Below are 16409 nucleotides of genomic sequence, written 5' to 3'. Positions count from 1 at the left end.
CACCTATCACCCTGTATTCGAAAAGCCTTTCCTTCTTCCTCCCTTCCTTCTGCATTCCCCCATTCACTATTAACAATGATAATGGTTTGATAGATTTCTCTTTTCACAGATCAGGTAGGAAAACTGTTTAAATGGAAACTTTCAATACCTTGATCTCTAAAAGTGATGACACAGTGTCATTCTAGACACAGTGTCAGTATATTTTCTAATCTAATATTCATTACAAGCTTGCTGCGTACTAGAAATGCTGAGCCCTCTAACTCACAATGATTCCATAAGGCAGGTGCTGTTACCATTCCCATTTATAAATGACACAACTACAACCACGGAGGATACATTTTCCCAGAGAGGGTAAATCGGTTCACTTACTTAGTGTTTGGAGGTGCTAAGTCTCTGACCCAGGTCTATTGTGTACAAACCCCACACTCTTAGCCACTGCTCCTGTGCTGGCTCTGTTGATGTCTGCCTTAGTCAGCTCAGGCTGCCATAACAAAGTCCCACAGACTGAGCGGGTTAAAGAGCAGATATTGATCTTCCACAGTGCTGGAGGCTGGAAATCCAAGAGCAAGGTACCTGCAGATGCACTTCCTGGTGAGGGCTCTCTTCCTGACTTGCAGACAGCCACCTTCTCACTGTGTCCTCACATGGCAGAGATACAACAATGTCTCTCACTTCTTATACAGCCACAAATCACCTCATGAGGACCTTACCCTTGTGACCTCATCTAACCCTAATTACCTCCTGAGATGGTTTGGCTATGCCCCCAACCAAATCTCATCTTGAATTCCCACATGTTGTGGGAGGGATCCAGTGGGAGGTAATTGAATCATGGGGGCAGGTCTTTCCTGTGCTGTTCTCCTGATAGTGAATAAGTCTTTTGAGATTTTATGGTTTCAAAAAGGGGACTTTCCCTGCACAAGCTCCTTCTCTTTGCTGCTATGTGGGACATGCCTTTTACCTTCCACCATGATTGCGAGGACTCCTCAGCCACGTGGAACTGTAAGTCCGTTAAAACCTCCTTTACTTCCCAGGCTCAGGCAGGTCTTTATCAGCAGCATGAAAGTGAATTAATATAGTAAATTGGTACCAACAGAGTGGGATGCCACTGAAAAAATACCCAAAAATACGGAAGCAACTTTGGAATTGAGTAACAGGCAGGGCTTGGAACAATTTGGAGGGCTCAGAAGAAGACAGGAAAATGTGGAAAATTTGGAACTTCCTAGAGACTTGTTGAATGGCTTTGCCCAAAATGCTGATAGTGATATGGACAATAAAGTCCAGGCTGAGGTGGTCTCAGATGGAAATGAGGACCTTGGTGGGAACTGGAGCAAAGGTGGCTCTTGCTATGTTTTAGCAAAGAGTCTGGCAGCATTTTGCCCCTGCCCTAGAGATTTGTGGAACTTTGAACTTGAGGGAAATGATTTTGGATATCTGGCAGAATAAATTTCTAAGCAGCAAAGTGTTCAAGATGTGACTTGGGTGCTGTTAAAGGCATTCCGTTTTATAAGGGAAGCAGAGCATAAAAGTTTGAAAAATTTGCATCCTGACAATGCAATAGAAAAGGAAATCCCATTTTCTGAGAAGAAATCCAAGCCGACTGAAGAAATTTGCATAAGTGACAAAGAACCAATTGTTAATCTCTGAGACAATGGGGAAATTGTCTCCAGGGCATGTCAGAGGTCTTCACTGCAGTCTCTCCCACCACAGGCTCAGAGGCCTAGGAGAAAAAAGTGGTTTTGTGGGACAGGCCCAGGGTCCCCATGCTGTGTGCAGCCTAGGGATCTGGCATTCTCCATCCCAGCTGCTCCAGCTGTGGCTGACAGGGGCCAATGCAGAGCTTGGGTCTTGGCTTCAGAGGGTGCAAGCCTCAAGCCATGGCAGCTTTCCATGTGATGTTGAGCCTGCCAGTGCACAGAAGTCAAGAGTTGAGGTTTGGGAACCTCTGCCTAGATTTCAGAGGATATATGGAAACACCTGGATGTCCAGGCAGAAGTTTGCTGCAGGGGCAGGGTTTTCATGGAGAGCCTCTGTTAGGGCAGTGCAGAAGGGAAATGTGGGGTCAGAGTCCCCACATGGAGTCCCTACTGGGATGCTGCCTAGTGGAGCTGTGAGAAGAGAGTCACTGTCCTCCAGACCCCAGAATGGTAGATCCACCAACAGCTCCCACCGTGTGCCTGGAAAAGCTGCAGACACTCAATGCCAGCCTGTGAAAGCAGCCAGGAGGGAGGCTGTACCCTGCAAAGCAACAGGGGTGGAGCTGCCCAAGACCATAAGAACCTACCTCTTTCATCAGTGTAACCTGGATATGAGACATGGAGTCAAATGAGATCATTTTGGAATTTTTAGATTTGACTGCCCTGCTGGATTTTGGACTTGCATGGGGTCTGTAACCCCTGTTTTGGCCATTTTCTCCCACTTGTAATGACTGTATTTACCCAATGCTTGGATTGCCTCTAGGAAGTAACTAACTTGCTTTTGATTTTACAGACTCATAGGTGCAAGGGACTTGCCTTGTCTGGGATGAGACTTCTGACTGTGGATTTTTGAGTTAATGCTTGAAATGAGTTAAGACATTGGGGAACTGTTGGGAAGGCATGATTGGTTTTGATATGTGAGGACATGAGATTTGGGAGGGGCCAGGGTGGAATGATATGGTTTGGCTGTGTCCCCATCCAAATCTCCTCTTGAATTCTCATGTATTGTGGGAAGGATCCGGTGGGAGGTAATTGAATCATGGGGACAGGTCTTTCCCATGCTCTTCTTGTGATAGTGAATAAGTCTCATGGGAACTGATGGTTTTAAAAAGGGGAATTTCCCTGCACAAGCTTCTTCTCTTGTCTGCTGCTATGTGAGACATGGCTTTCACCTTCCACCATGATTGTGAGGCCTACCCAGCTACATCGAGGTGTAAGTTCATTAAAACCTCTTTTTCTTCCTGGTCTCAAGTATGTCTTTACCAGCAGCATGAAAATGGACTAATACACCTCCCAAAGGCCCCACCTCCAAATACCATCACACTGGGGATTGGGTCAGCAGGTCTGAAATCAGGGGGTGGGGAGGTAAGAGGAAAGATGGGCCCCTTCTAAAGACAGGCATAACCCAGATCTGAAAATCAGATCTGCCAGTTAGAGATGGGGTGAGCCTGGCCATGTCACTTAGCCTCTCTGATCTTCTATATCCTCCCCTAGCAAGTAAGACTGGTGATGATGATGGTGTGGGCCTCACACTGTAAGGAGTTCTTGTTGCAGGTAAATCACTGACCACTGCCTGGCTCATGGCGTGGACTGAAATGTTAGCTCATGAACTACCCGAATGAGAAGGCCCAGTCTGGTTTCATTGGTCAGGTGGATGGTGCTAATGATTCATCATTGATGAACACCCTTTGCTATTTACAGAAAGGTTTCCCACATGTGAGCTCAGCTGCAGTTGCACTGCTCACTCTTCTGCTGCCTCTAGAACCTAACCCAAGGGTCCAAGGACTTGAGACTGGGGCATTGCATGGGGCAGCTGTATGGTGGGGTCACCATGGGAAAACCCAGCTTTGGAGGACAGCTCACAGGTGACCACATTCTCCTTTGCAGTTTCTCAAAGAATGGTGAAAAGGCAAGATTTAGATTCAAATTCAACATGTATTCCTACCTACCAGGTTCTGGATTCTGTGCTAAATACTTTATTCACACATAAAACATTATTTAATCCTTTTAGAGAGAAACAAATCTGTAAGTAGGGGCCAAGGCTCCAGAGGGTTTTTAAAACAAAATAGATCAAACCCTACCATCAAGCACGAACATATTATTCATTCTTCCCCCATCCCCTTTTCGTCATCAGGGATTTGATAGTTATTTTCAAGATAAGATGGTTTGAAGGCCTGGATGCCAGCCTGCATCCATCTCTTTTACTTCTTTCTTTGTCTTGCTCAGTGAGTCTCAAATTTTGGAGTGTATAAAATTTAATGTACATTCCTGAAAAAATAAAAACCCAGGGCTAGGGCACTGTATAGGCAATGGAAACCATGTAATGGGGTAATTTTTGCCTTACATGCTGACCACAAATACAAACCCTTTCTTTGAAACAGAACATCACGAGGTTGTTCACCGAGGAGATCTCAGAATTCATCTGGTTGAATCTTCCCATTTTAGAGATGGGAAGACTGGGTGCCAGAAGGACCAATTGGATCATGGTGGATTGTAACACTAATTAGGGATAGAGCCGGGAATGTCTTACTGGAATTGGGTTGTCTGCTGACCAAACGTCTGAGCTGTAATTTGACTCAAAACCGCCAAGGGTTTTAAAAGAATGTGACAGATTGGTTTCCTGGCTTCTCTCAAGAGGTTGTCAGGAAAGCAGTTGGTTCCAGATTTGCCAGCATATCCAGAGAGGTAGCCCTGGCTGGGTAGCCTTAGAAACCCTGTCATTGTCCAAAAAAACCCTTTGCTAAAGCCAGGATTCTGAATCTTTTTCAGAGACAAACACTAGGCAAGACGAGTCACCAATGAAAAACGTTCAGCTCTAACCCCTCTTTAAAAAAATATTCTTTCTTGCATGTTATCTGTGGGTTTTCATGATGAGAAGACCAGGCAGCCCATGGGTCTGTAGGGGAGCAGGCAGATTTTTCCTTACTGGAGAGGCAGAGAGCCTTTCCTTCCCGTCCCTAGACTTTTATCAGGACTCATAAGCTCAGCCCAGAAGCTCTGGGCAGATAAGAGACTTAAGTCAATTGTGTTACGGCAATTATTTTTCCTGCTCAGACAGTTCACTGTTTGATGCTAAGGGGCAGCAAGGGTTTGCAGCTGGTCAGATGTGTCTGTGCCATCTTTTTGTCCTCAGGGTTACCACAATTGGAGCAAATGTTAGAACTCCTCTAGTGTCTCCAGCCCATTTGCCCTCAGGGATGAATCTTTTCCCATCTTCCACTTGGCTCATCTTAGACCACCATAAACTCAGCCATCTTTTTATTAGCTAGTAACAGACAAGGGCTAGAGGAATTTACTGATTAGATGGATTAACTCTTTAGCTAGGGAGAGTCCAACCCAGTGTGGGACATGCTGAAAAGTCTGTCTATAAATGTCTCAATAGCTGACACTCAAGGAAAACATTCCTCTTGGGAAGATATAAAGGACTCTCAGGCCAAATAACACTGTGCACATCTGTCTCGTGTCACAAAGCTTAGTACTGTACTAAGTTGGTTACTGGTCCCTTGCTAATAATAACAAGGACAATAATAATTGTTAACATTTAGCAGGTCTTTGCCATGTGCCAGGCACTGTTCTAAGGGCTTTATGTGTACGATCCAATTTAATCTTTACAACAGCCCTATTTGGTGTGAAAAAGTAGGATGCCCATTCCAGATATGAGGAAACTGAGGCACAGATAGGGTAAGTACCTTGTTCACACTCTGCTAGACTAGGAAGTACAGGAGACAGATCATAAGGACATGCAGTTTTCCTGTGTATATTGTATTAATCCGTTCTTGCATTGCTATAAAAAATACCTGACACTGGGTAATTTACATAGAAAAGAGGTTTAATTGGCTCATGGTTCTGCAGGCTGTACAGGAAGCATGAGGCTGTCATCTGCTTAGCTTCTGGGGAGGCCTCAGGAAACTTATAATCATAGAAGAAGGCAAAGAGGAATGGCATCTCACATGGGCAGAGAAGGAGCAAGAGAGAGAGGGGAAGGTGCCGTACACTCTTTTAAACAACCGGGTCTCGTGAGAACTCATTCACTATCATGAGAACAGCACCAAGGGTATGGTGCTAAACCATTCATGAGAAACCACCCCCATGATCAAATCACCTCCCACCAGGCCCCACCTCCAACACTGGGGACTACAATTGAACATGAGATTTTGGTGGGGACACAGATCCAAACCATATCACATATGTAGTTTTATTACAAGGGTTTGGGTTTCATCTTACCTCAAGGTTAAGTTTAACATCAGTAGATGGTAGATGCCTGTCTTCCTTCACTGGGCCCAGAGGTACCTGGTCCAAATATAACTGACTTTGAATTCTTATGGAAGGATGCTTCTGTGGATTGTGAAACCTAAAGGAGGTAGGGAGGGAAGATTCTTCGGAGGGGATTGGCAGTGTTCTCAGGACAGTGGACATGTGCTATCTCTGGCTTCTGGTACCCATGCATCCTTCTGCTGCTAAGTGTATCTGACCTTGCTTTCTCCTGCCCCGTCTGTGTGTCCTGGGAGGGACTTCACCTCTGACTTAGGTAGCATTTGATGTAGGTTTTAGCTAATCAGAGCATCATATTTTTTTACTATAGTGATTGAGTCAAGGATGGGCATAGGAGCCAAAAAGAACAGAGCAAGAGACCCAGATGGGCAGTCTGGCAAAGGAGCTCTGTACTCTTCTACTAGTCCACAGCCTATGATGATGTCTAGTCTGGAGCTGTGGCAGCCATCTTGGCACTATGAGGCAAGAGCTGACTGAGGATATTGCCCAACCCAGAGGAAGTAGAGGCGAGAGAAGGAGAGGGAGAACCCCACGAGTCAAGCTGTGTGTACCATGGATATTTGAGTTTGCTCACCCATCATCAAGGAATTTTAATTGATATAGCTTGTCATATATGAGTATAGTTTTATTAGCAGGCATTCAGAAAATGGTTAACCAGGGAAAGGTGTGGTATGCAAACCTTCCCTTAGAAACCTCTTCTGTTGGTCAGCTAACTCATCACTATGGCGAGTGAAGCCCGATATTCTGTTTTACCATATACCAACCCGAAGTGCAAGGAGCAATTATTCCACAACAATTACTTCAATAGGGCAGGGGGCGGGTGGGGGGTTCATTTTACAGAAGGAAAATCAGGCACAGAGAAATTATGTAATGTATCCACAGTTATACAGTTAGGAATTGGAAGAACCCAGATTCAAATGCAGGCAATTTGGATCACGAATCCAAGCTTTTAATCACTATGCCTAATAAACACTTTTTAAAAATCAAGAATATTTATTGAGGACCTACTATGGGTCCATTATGGAATACATCCATGAATAAGATGTCCAAAGATCCCTCCCTCATGATGTGAGCACTCAAGTGCTTATGTATGTGTGTGAAAAGATAGAAAATAAAGAGTAAAAATAGCAAGTAATGTTAGAAGGTAGTAAGTTCTGTGAAAAAGAACTGACATACACCACTAAGGGGGATCAGGGTAGAGGGTTCCAGTTTTCAATAGAGAGGTGAGAATGAGCCTCTTTGAGAAGATGACTTGGAAGAGGCGAGGGAGTTACTTACAGGAATATCTGAGCAAAGAACATTCCAGATGCAGGAAATAGCCAGTGCAAGGCCCAGAGGCAGAAGGTGCCTGGTGTGCTCAAGGAGCAGCAGGGAAGCCAGCAAGGTTGGAACAGAGTGTGTAGAACACAGTAGATGAGGCTAGAGAAGTAATTCCAGATCTCAGAAAAGACTGGCCCCTGCAGGATTCTGAGCAAAGGAGAGATACGATCTGGCCATGGCTGTGAAACAGCCAACTGTCAATGGGTGTAGACGGGAAGTGCTGGCACAGGGAGACCCAGGTGAGAGATGATGAAAGCTGGGTGCCAGCAGTAGAGGGGGTAAGAGGTCGTCAGATTCTGAATATGTTTCAAAGAAGAAATAAAAATTTGTAATAATTTTAGATGTGCAGCAGAAAGTGAGGCATCAGAAATAACTGTAAAGTGTTTGAGCAAAACTTGAGTAATTCAATAAAACCCAATTCTTCTTTGAACTTCACTCCTGTGGCCAAGGAATCAATAACCTCTTCAGCCTGAAGCCACTTTTGGTTCTGTTTTATCCAGAAGTGCCTCCTTGAATGAGCACACTGCTTTTTGACAGAGAGTTCCTATGTGAATCACCCCATTTAATTCCCATCACAATCCTGTGAGATTCTACTCCCATGTGCTAACTAGGGAAACTGAGGTTCAGTGAGATGGTTGTTCACTTGACCCAGCTCACATAGTTGATGAGCTGATGTTCTCTATTCTGTTACAGTAGAAGAATATTCTGTTATTATTAAGCCACAGTAGAAGCAATTGCCTCCTGGTTATAAAGTAGCTAATTGCACCTAGCAGATCATTTTCATCATCCATGTGGTCTATTGCTTTTAAGCTGTGAGCGTTGAAACAGATTGTTCTTCTGAAGGCTTATCTGTAAATACATTCTCTTCATTTGCTGTAGATTTCTACAACATCATGCCTTAATATCTAACACTTTTGTCCTTGCTTTTGGACAAAAATGTACCTGTATTGTGTTCTACTAGATTAAAACACCTACCTTGGTTTTTGTTATTGTTTGTTGTTTGTTTGTGGCTACTGCTCTGTGACATACTTTTTTTTTATACTTTGTAGGGAGTAACTTGATAAGCAAGATGACATTTGATAGCAAAGCGGAGGAATGGGTAGTTGGCAGAGATAATTTTAAAGTCCAGAAAAGATGTAAAAATCACGTGGGAATGTAAATAATAGATCAAACCAGCTGTTGCCTGGAATTTCCACCAATGTCTTGATGTCACTACTGGGGCGGCCAGAGTCTCTTCCTGCTAGGACAATTCCATGGTTGTGTTTTCATTGCCGTTTTCCTGCAGAGGCTGAAGCTCCACTTTTCTGCATTCGACCTGCTTTTTGAGTACATAAAATGAAACACACAGAGGCATGACTTTTTTTTTTTAAGCTGCATTCATGCTGTGTTGAGGTCACAGATTTTAACCAAGTTAAGCAATGTGGATGTTGAGGCTTCAGGGAGATGGTTGTCTCCAACAGCTGTCAGCCTTGTTGAAGAAGAGAATCACTCCAGCAGGTGTGTAGTCAAATGAATTTTTAAGTGTGAATTCCAAATACAGAGAAGAGGAGAGGCAACAGGAGAGGCAAGGGTGGAAAGGTGAAGGAGGTTTCTGCTTCTCCTTATGAAATAAATCGGCAATTCCAACAGAGTCAACCATTTCATGCCTGGATGGTTGCAATCACCTGCAAATGGGACTGCAGCCTCCCTTCAATAGCCTTCCTGGCTGTTACTGAAAGCCCCCGGTGGACCTGTATTATCTATGGGTCAAACACACACCCCTGGTCTCAGTGGTCAAGGACAGAAAGTGATAGAATCCAACCTAAACCCAACCATGCTGCCACCCTCTTTTGGGCCTTTTCTTCACCAGCTCCCAAGTGGCCCAGACTTCTCCCTTCATCTCTCAGTGATGACCAATGTGTGGCTGGCCCCTCGGAGGCTCCTTCCCAATAGGAGCCCTCCCCATTCATTCCGACCCACGCAACAGTCTACCTTTCTATGATGACTTTTCCCCCCATTTCCAAGATGTATTTCACATGTAACTCTGTTCCTTTCTTATATCACAAATCACCTTACGTGAATATTTTTGTAGTGCAAAATCACAATTTGAACATTTGGTGCCACCTGTTTTGCTTTGCCTCGCACTGTTTCCTTGAAGCAAGTTCACTAAGGTGAAATGACCTTCCGAAGACTGAGCAAAACGTGGGATGCTTCACGAATTGGTGTGACATTCTTACACTAGCACAGCTAGTCTTCTCTGTACCATTCTTATTTTAATATGTGCTGCCGAAGCTAGCCCCTGTGATGATGGCTTCACCACACCACCCATCCCTGCCTAGCCGCTGGCTCTCTCTAGCCTCGTGCAGCCTGGCACCTAATCAGACACTGTTTTATCTGGGTTCAGTCTCATCTTAACCATAATCCAGGCTTGTTAAAGTCAGGGATCTTGCATTCAGTTTCGCTGTTAATATCTCATCAGTTATCACCATCCTCAGCACAGAATAGACAATGGTGAAACCCACATTTTGATTTAAACTCACACAGAAAAAGAAGGAAAGATCTTTTCTTATTTATTGCTTAAGCTCTCTGGAAAAGGACATCTTGGTATATTTGCTGATGGCCTCTCTCAGTTCCTGAAGTCCCATCAGTCCCCTCAAGGGTGCTGGCAATGTTTGGTGTGGATGGTGCCTCTGAGGCCCGCCCTCTTGTGGGATATAAACTTGTTCATTCATTCATTCTTCCATTCAGAAAGTGTGCACAGAGCACCTGCTCTGCTCTTGGCATGGAAATGTGGTTCAGAAAGAGACAGGAGCTTGTGGTCAGTCTCCTGTCAGGGGCAGCACTGGGGAGGAGAGAGAGGGAGACACAGCAAACAAGTAAGTGAATCAATAAGGGCTTCCCACTGAGATGCGGCTCTGAGGGAAATGAAACAGATTGCAGTAGCGAGTGGATAGGGTAATGGGGTGGCCGTGGTGAGGCCTCAATAACAAGATCAGATCATCCACGGGCATGTGAGTCTAGTCTCCCAGGAAGAGGGAACAGCAGGTGCCAAAACTGGAAGGCAGGTCTTCTCCATCTCAGCACTATTGACATTTGGGGCTGGATAATCCTCTGTTATGGAGGGGCATCCTGTGCTCTGAGGGATGTTTGGCAGCTTCTCTGGCCTCTACCCACTGGATGTCAGAAGCACCATCCTCCCCCTGCCCCTGTCCTGATCGTGACTATCAAAAATGTCTTTTCCGACCTAGCAAAAATGTGTGGCAATGGGGCTTGTGGGTCAGTGGTGGCCCCCAGAAAGATATGTCCATGTCTTAGCCAAACATTCCCAGGGAACTGTGATGGTGACTTTGATTGGAAAAAGGATCTTTGCAGAGGTCATTAAAAAGGGTCTCAAGGTGAAATCGCCCTGGATCATCCAGGTGGGCTTAAATCCAGTGACAAGTGGAGACAGAGAGGGGAAGACAGAGATACAGAAGAGAAGGCAATGTGAAGACGGAGGCAGAGCTGGGGACTCTGCCACAGGGAAAGCCAAAGCCACCAGAAGCTGGGAGGGTCAATGGACTATGGTTCCCTGGAGTCTTTTGGGGGAGCGGGGCCCTGCTGACACCTTAGTTTTCAACTCCAGCCTTCAGAACTGGAAGATAGTAACTTCTGTTAAGTCACCCAGTTTGGGGTGACTTCTTACAGCAGCCACAGGAAAGGAATGCAGGGGAAAAAAGCATCCAATGGAAGAAACACTACCCTCAGGCAACAAAGATCAGGGCAGGTTCCAGGAACCATTACCCTCAGGCAACAAGGATCAGGGCAGATTTGTGGAACCATTAGATTCAGGCGACAAAGATCAGGGCAGGATTGAGGAACCATGGGAAGGCAGGTATAACTGCAGCCTTGGTCAGTAAGGCCAGTGGAGTGTGGTGCGGGGTGGGGTGGGGGGTGGGGGTTGTAGGCAGGTCTTCCCTGGCCTTAGAGGCCCTAGTAAGGAATTTAGGGTTTGTTGTAAGTGGGAGGTGTATTAAGCACTGAGGGTTTCAGACTAGCCAGTGACATGATCTGGTTTATATCTGTAGCAGATTTTTCTCACTACTTGTGTGGATTGTGTTTGTGGTGGAGCAAAGTGAAGCTGGGATTCCTTAGGACACGGTTGCAACCGAAACGGGCAGGACTTCAGTCACGTGAGGCACGAACACCTTTCTCTCATTGTGGGTTTCCCTAGGGGAAGCAGCCAAAGATAGAAGGTTCCTCCTCTAGAATTCCAACAGGAAATGCCTCGCATCTCTATTCCATGTATCATAAAGGCAGAAGCCCTCCCCTCCGCCCCCTGCCAAGATGCTTAATTTATTTATTACATTTTAAGATGAAGAAACGGAAGCATAAAAGGAGAAAGTGATACCTCAGGCCCACAGACACAGAAGTATTCATTGGCAGAGCGGGAATCTAAACCCAAGCTTCAAATGTTCTTTCCTGATATGTTTCCTTTACTTGTACAGAGTGGTGCATTTTAGCAAAGGTCTCATTTGAATTTTACAATGACGTAATGACAGACATGGCATAAATATCACTTTTATTTTAAAAATGCAAAAGTATAATAAAAATAAAAACAACAACAACAAAAAGGACGATCAGAGAGGTGAAGTGATTTCCCCAACGTCACACAGCTTTGAAGGGGTGGGGTTGTCAATCAACCTTGTGTCTTCTGACTCCTGATCTGATGTTCCTCCTTGGACTGCTCATGCTGGGTCTTGGAGAATGATGATGTAACTACCTAAATCTTAAAAGTCTCCGACCATTGGCCAGGTGCGGTGCGTCACACCTGTAATCCCCGCACTTTGGGAGGCCGAGGTGGGCAGATCACTTGAAATCAGGAGTTCAAGACAAGCCTGGCCAACATGGTGAAACCCCGTCTCTACTAAAAATACAAAAATTAGCCAGGCGTGGTGGTAGGCGCCTGTGATTCCAGCTACTCAGGAGGCTGAGGCAGGAGAATCGCTTGAACCCAGGAGGTGGAGGTTGCAGTGAGCTAAGCTCACACCACTGCACCCCAGCCTGGGAGACAGAGTGCGACTCCGTCTCAAACAAAACAAAACAAAAGTTTCCCACCATCTGTTTGCCTCCAGTGACTTCTTTCCAACTGAAAAGTTTTCAATTTATGATTATACGTTGTTCCTTGCCCCTTAGGCAAGTTCAATTTCATTGTCCAGACGCAAAAACTATTTCACAGTGAAGGCTGCACATAAAAAGAAAAATGACGAAGCGATTTAACATAGGACATGCCAGATCTGAAAACAATTTTAGAGGTAATGTAGGATCCATGAAGCCTATATATGTTTTCCAATAGCTGAGAAAAAGCATACCCCTTTACTGTTTTTTTTTTTTTTTTTTGGTCTGAGTGTGTGTTCTGTGCAATATAAAAATAAAGGTTCACGTAACACTGGAGCCGTGGTAAAGCCAGGAGGCCAGGAAATCCGACGCTAATCAGGACAGTATTTCCCACTTGGAAAATTAGCAGTGGCTGTGCCTTCCTCTATATCTGTATGTGCTCAGAAGTGCTCCGGGGTCCTCTAACCTTCCCCCGTCATCCTTGGTAAGAGATAACACTCTAAACAAATCTAAAATGCTTTCACTTGATTCAGGAGTCTTGCTTTGAAAGAATGCATGGGGTTATGAGAGAAAGGCTGTTCTTTGTGTATGTATCCAGTCTGCGAATTTGGTCACCAGAGGTATATGAAGCCCGTACTGTGTGCCAGGCTTTGAGTTGGTGCTTTGAGTCGGTGCTAGGGACACCCTGGCAGAAAGGAGACTTGGGCACTTGGCTCATGGGGTTGTTCTGTCTGGAGTGAAGAGAGGTTTGAGGAAGTGTGGGAATGTTGTGAGGTCCCCGGGTCCACTCACGATGCTGGGAGGATCAAGTGGTCCTGGCGACACTGAATGGGATTTGAGGGCAAGAGGGAGCCAGAGTCCGAGTTTGCAAGACGATGCTGAATGTCAAATCTGAAGGTCCCAGGAGGCTGAGTGAGATTGGAGTAGAAAAGTCCAAGGTTAGGTAGAGCTCAGTGAAGTGAGCCAGTAGGGGCAGTGAGCTCAGTGCTCAGTCTGTGAAAATCAGGAGGCCAGGAGCTCCCTTTTTGTGTGCTGGGAGGCAAAGCAGTTTCTCAGGGGATAAGGTGGTACTGCACCACCTTTGTGCTTTGGTGCACAATGCCACCAAGGGGTGCTGGTGCCTGAGGCTGGCTTGAAGGCCTCTCCGTGGGCAGCCAAGTGGGGAGATCAGCTCAATGAGTCATGCTGTGTTAATTTGCTAAGAGGGCGTCATGCTGTGTTAGTTTGCTAGGACTGCATAGTAGTGATCCTACGGACTGGGTGGCTTAAACCATCAACATTTATTTTCTCCCGGTTCTGGAGGCTGGAAGTCCAAGATCAAGACACTTGCAGGGCGGTGGTTGCTCCTGTGGTCTCTCTCCTCGGCTTGCAGACGGTGGCCTTCCTGCTGCCTCTTCACATGGCTGTTCCTCTGTGTACCCCTGCGGTCTCTTTGTGTGCCCAAATTTCCTCTTCTCATAAGTATGCCAATCATATTGGATTAGGGATCACCCAAACAGCCTCATTTTACCTTAATTTTCTCTTGAAAGCACCTATCTCCAAATCTAGTCACATTATAAGATACTGAGGGTTAGGACTTGAACATATGAATTTGGGAGGTGAAGAGGGACATATTCCAGCCCATAACAGGTGTCCTCACTTTTTATTGTCTTTTTTTCTTTGGAGAGTTGAGACTGGAAGCCACCCCAGAATAGATGTCACACATTAACCATAGCATCAGGAAATCTCCATTTTGATCTTCGACCCTTCAACCCATCTGCTCATTAATTTGGTTCATAAAGCCCTGGTGCTAGAAGTACAATTTTTGACAGACATGAATTGCCTAAACAAAAGCCATTCCATCTTTAAGGGAATTTTAACATAAGCCTAGCAGGTAATAAAGTGGATGCATTTGTTCTCTAATTATTTATTTATGGACCCACTTCCCTTGCTCAACCAAGGCCTCCTAAAAGGCACTGATTTTTCTTTGTTTATCTTGGTAGCCCACTGCTCAGAACAGAGTCCAGCACACAGGGACTCACATGGTACCCTATATGTGGAGCTGAATTTATTGAAGTTGCTTCACAGTTGAATGGGTCTTTGTGCCTAGAGAGGAAGGCGTGAAAGGGAATGTTTAGTTGGAGGCCAGATAATACAGAAGCCGGACACGCTTTTGGTCTTTGGACCCCAGCTTTGTGCTCTTCTTTCCCTCTGACACTCGGTCCCTGTGCCCCTATGGAGTGAACACTCTGCCAAGCCTAAAAGTCCAGCCCAAATATGTCAGCTTTTTCTTATCCATCAGCCAAGTTCAGGGATATTCCTTCAAGCATCAGGCCTAATTAAATGGGATGTGAAAGGCCAGACTGCCGTGTGCCTCCCACCGATTCCTCCCCTGAATCCTCCACTTTCCAGTGGGAGAATTGTCAAGAGGGATGGGCTCCTGGTTGGCTGCCCATCTGTGGGGCTGTGCTGCGTCTTTGCAGAGCTCAGATGAGTCCGGGGGGAAGGTACCTTGTTGGGGCTCACTCAGTGCCACTTGTCCATCTTCTCCATGGTCTTCTCGTGATGGGTGTTACGCTTGTCCATTGTCCATTTTCCCAGCAGCCCACAGGAAAAGAGAGCCATCACATGGAAAAACAGGGCAGGGGATGTGGGAGAGAGAGAAGAGTGAGTCAGCAAGTGAGCGAGAGAGAGAGAGGTTATATGCACGTTCCTATCCATTTGTGAGTTGACTGAAACACTGGTCTTTGTGTAAAGGAAATCATTTCACGATTCTGCTGCCTGATGGATGAAACTCATTTGATCACAAAAGTAAATTAAAAGAAAAGCAGCCCTTGTCACAGTTTATGTATGCAGATAATTGAGAGAAGTGAACAAATATAGGCAGCAAACTGCATACATAATACCAGATAGAACATTTTAAAAAATGAATAAGATTCAGAAACCCTAATCAATTACATTTTACAGCAGTCAGTAAGTCTGCCTCTTATTGTCTTTCTGCTGACCATAAGTGAATTAGCGCTTTCTGATTAAGAGCTTCTTTCCTTGGGCCAAGAACATTAAGGGCTATCACCTACCTCCTCTTTCTTTTTTTCATTTATGTAGCTCTGAGCATGGTACTGTGGTCTCTCCTTCCAAATGTGTGGGGAGGGCAAGTGGCTGGGGGCCCCTCCATCCAGCCATCAGTGGGGACGTCACTCCCATCTGTAATGTGTTCCCAGTAACCATGCCAGGCAGCTCCTTCTGTATGCAAGGTGGAACATCTGTCTTTGAAACGAGTGCCTCTTGGTATATTTTCACCATTAATAAGCTGATTTTTTTATTATTAAAAAAAATTCTGAGACCACTTGTTTCCTGCTGCCTTATTCATTTGGTTAATGCATGCTGTTTCTGAAAAAATAAATATTAATGAAGCATGTCTTGTGGGAGCAGGTCTTTGAGGGTGGAGGGAGGAGATCTGTGAGCCTGTGGATAACATATCTGAACCTTCTGCCATCAAAATAATAATTAGGCTTGCCCTGAGTAAAAGTAGTCATTATTTTAGTAACCAGAAAGCTGTGAATCCTTCTTGCTGCCTCTGGGGTTTGACTGATTCCTCCTCAGTGAGAATGTCTCTTTTTGGGACCTGATATTAACACTGAGTATGCTGATTGTCTTGTCAACCCTCTGATACAGGTAGAGGATGTAACATTTAGTCAATTTTGAAAAGAAAAGCTTTAAATAAGTATCAGCGATCCAAATTGTCAGAGGGTAGGGAGATGGCAGGGGAAACAATGATTAATCAATGAAATGTGATTGGTTAATACTATGCAAGCAGTGTGTATTAGTCCGTTTTTGCATTGCTATGAAGACATACCTGAGACTAAGAAAAAACGTTTAATCGGCCCCTGGTTTTGCAGGCTGTACAGGTTTCTGCTTCTAGGGAGGCCTCAGGAAACTTACAATCATGGCAGAAGGTGAAGGGGAAGCAAAGCACATTTTCATATGGCCAGCAGGAGAGAGAGAGAGAGTGAAGGGGGAAGAGCTATACACCTTCAAACAACAGATCTTGTGAGAACTCACTTGCTA

At 45.2% G+C, this 16409-nt stretch overlaps 1 protein-coding gene and 1 pseudogene across 3 annotated transcripts in view; one reads left to right on the top strand and one right to left on the bottom strand.

The window, feature by feature from the left end:
- The window catches only part of KAZN (kazrin, periplakin interacting protein), a 1209168-nt gene that overhangs the window by 219486 nt on the left and 973273 nt on the right, over positions 1–16409 (top strand). The window lies entirely within an intron of this gene.
- LOC129472839 (uncharacterized) lies at positions 9462–9562 on the bottom strand (annotated as a pseudogene).

The sequence above is a fragment of the Symphalangus syndactylus genome, chromosome 22 (assembly GCF_028878055.3).
Source record: "Symphalangus syndactylus isolate Jambi chromosome 22, NHGRI_mSymSyn1-v2.1_pri, whole genome shotgun sequence".
Lineage (NCBI taxonomy): Eukaryota > Metazoa > Chordata > Mammalia > Primates > Hylobatidae > Symphalangus > Symphalangus syndactylus.
This window is presented reverse-complemented; position numbering and strand designations above follow the sequence as displayed.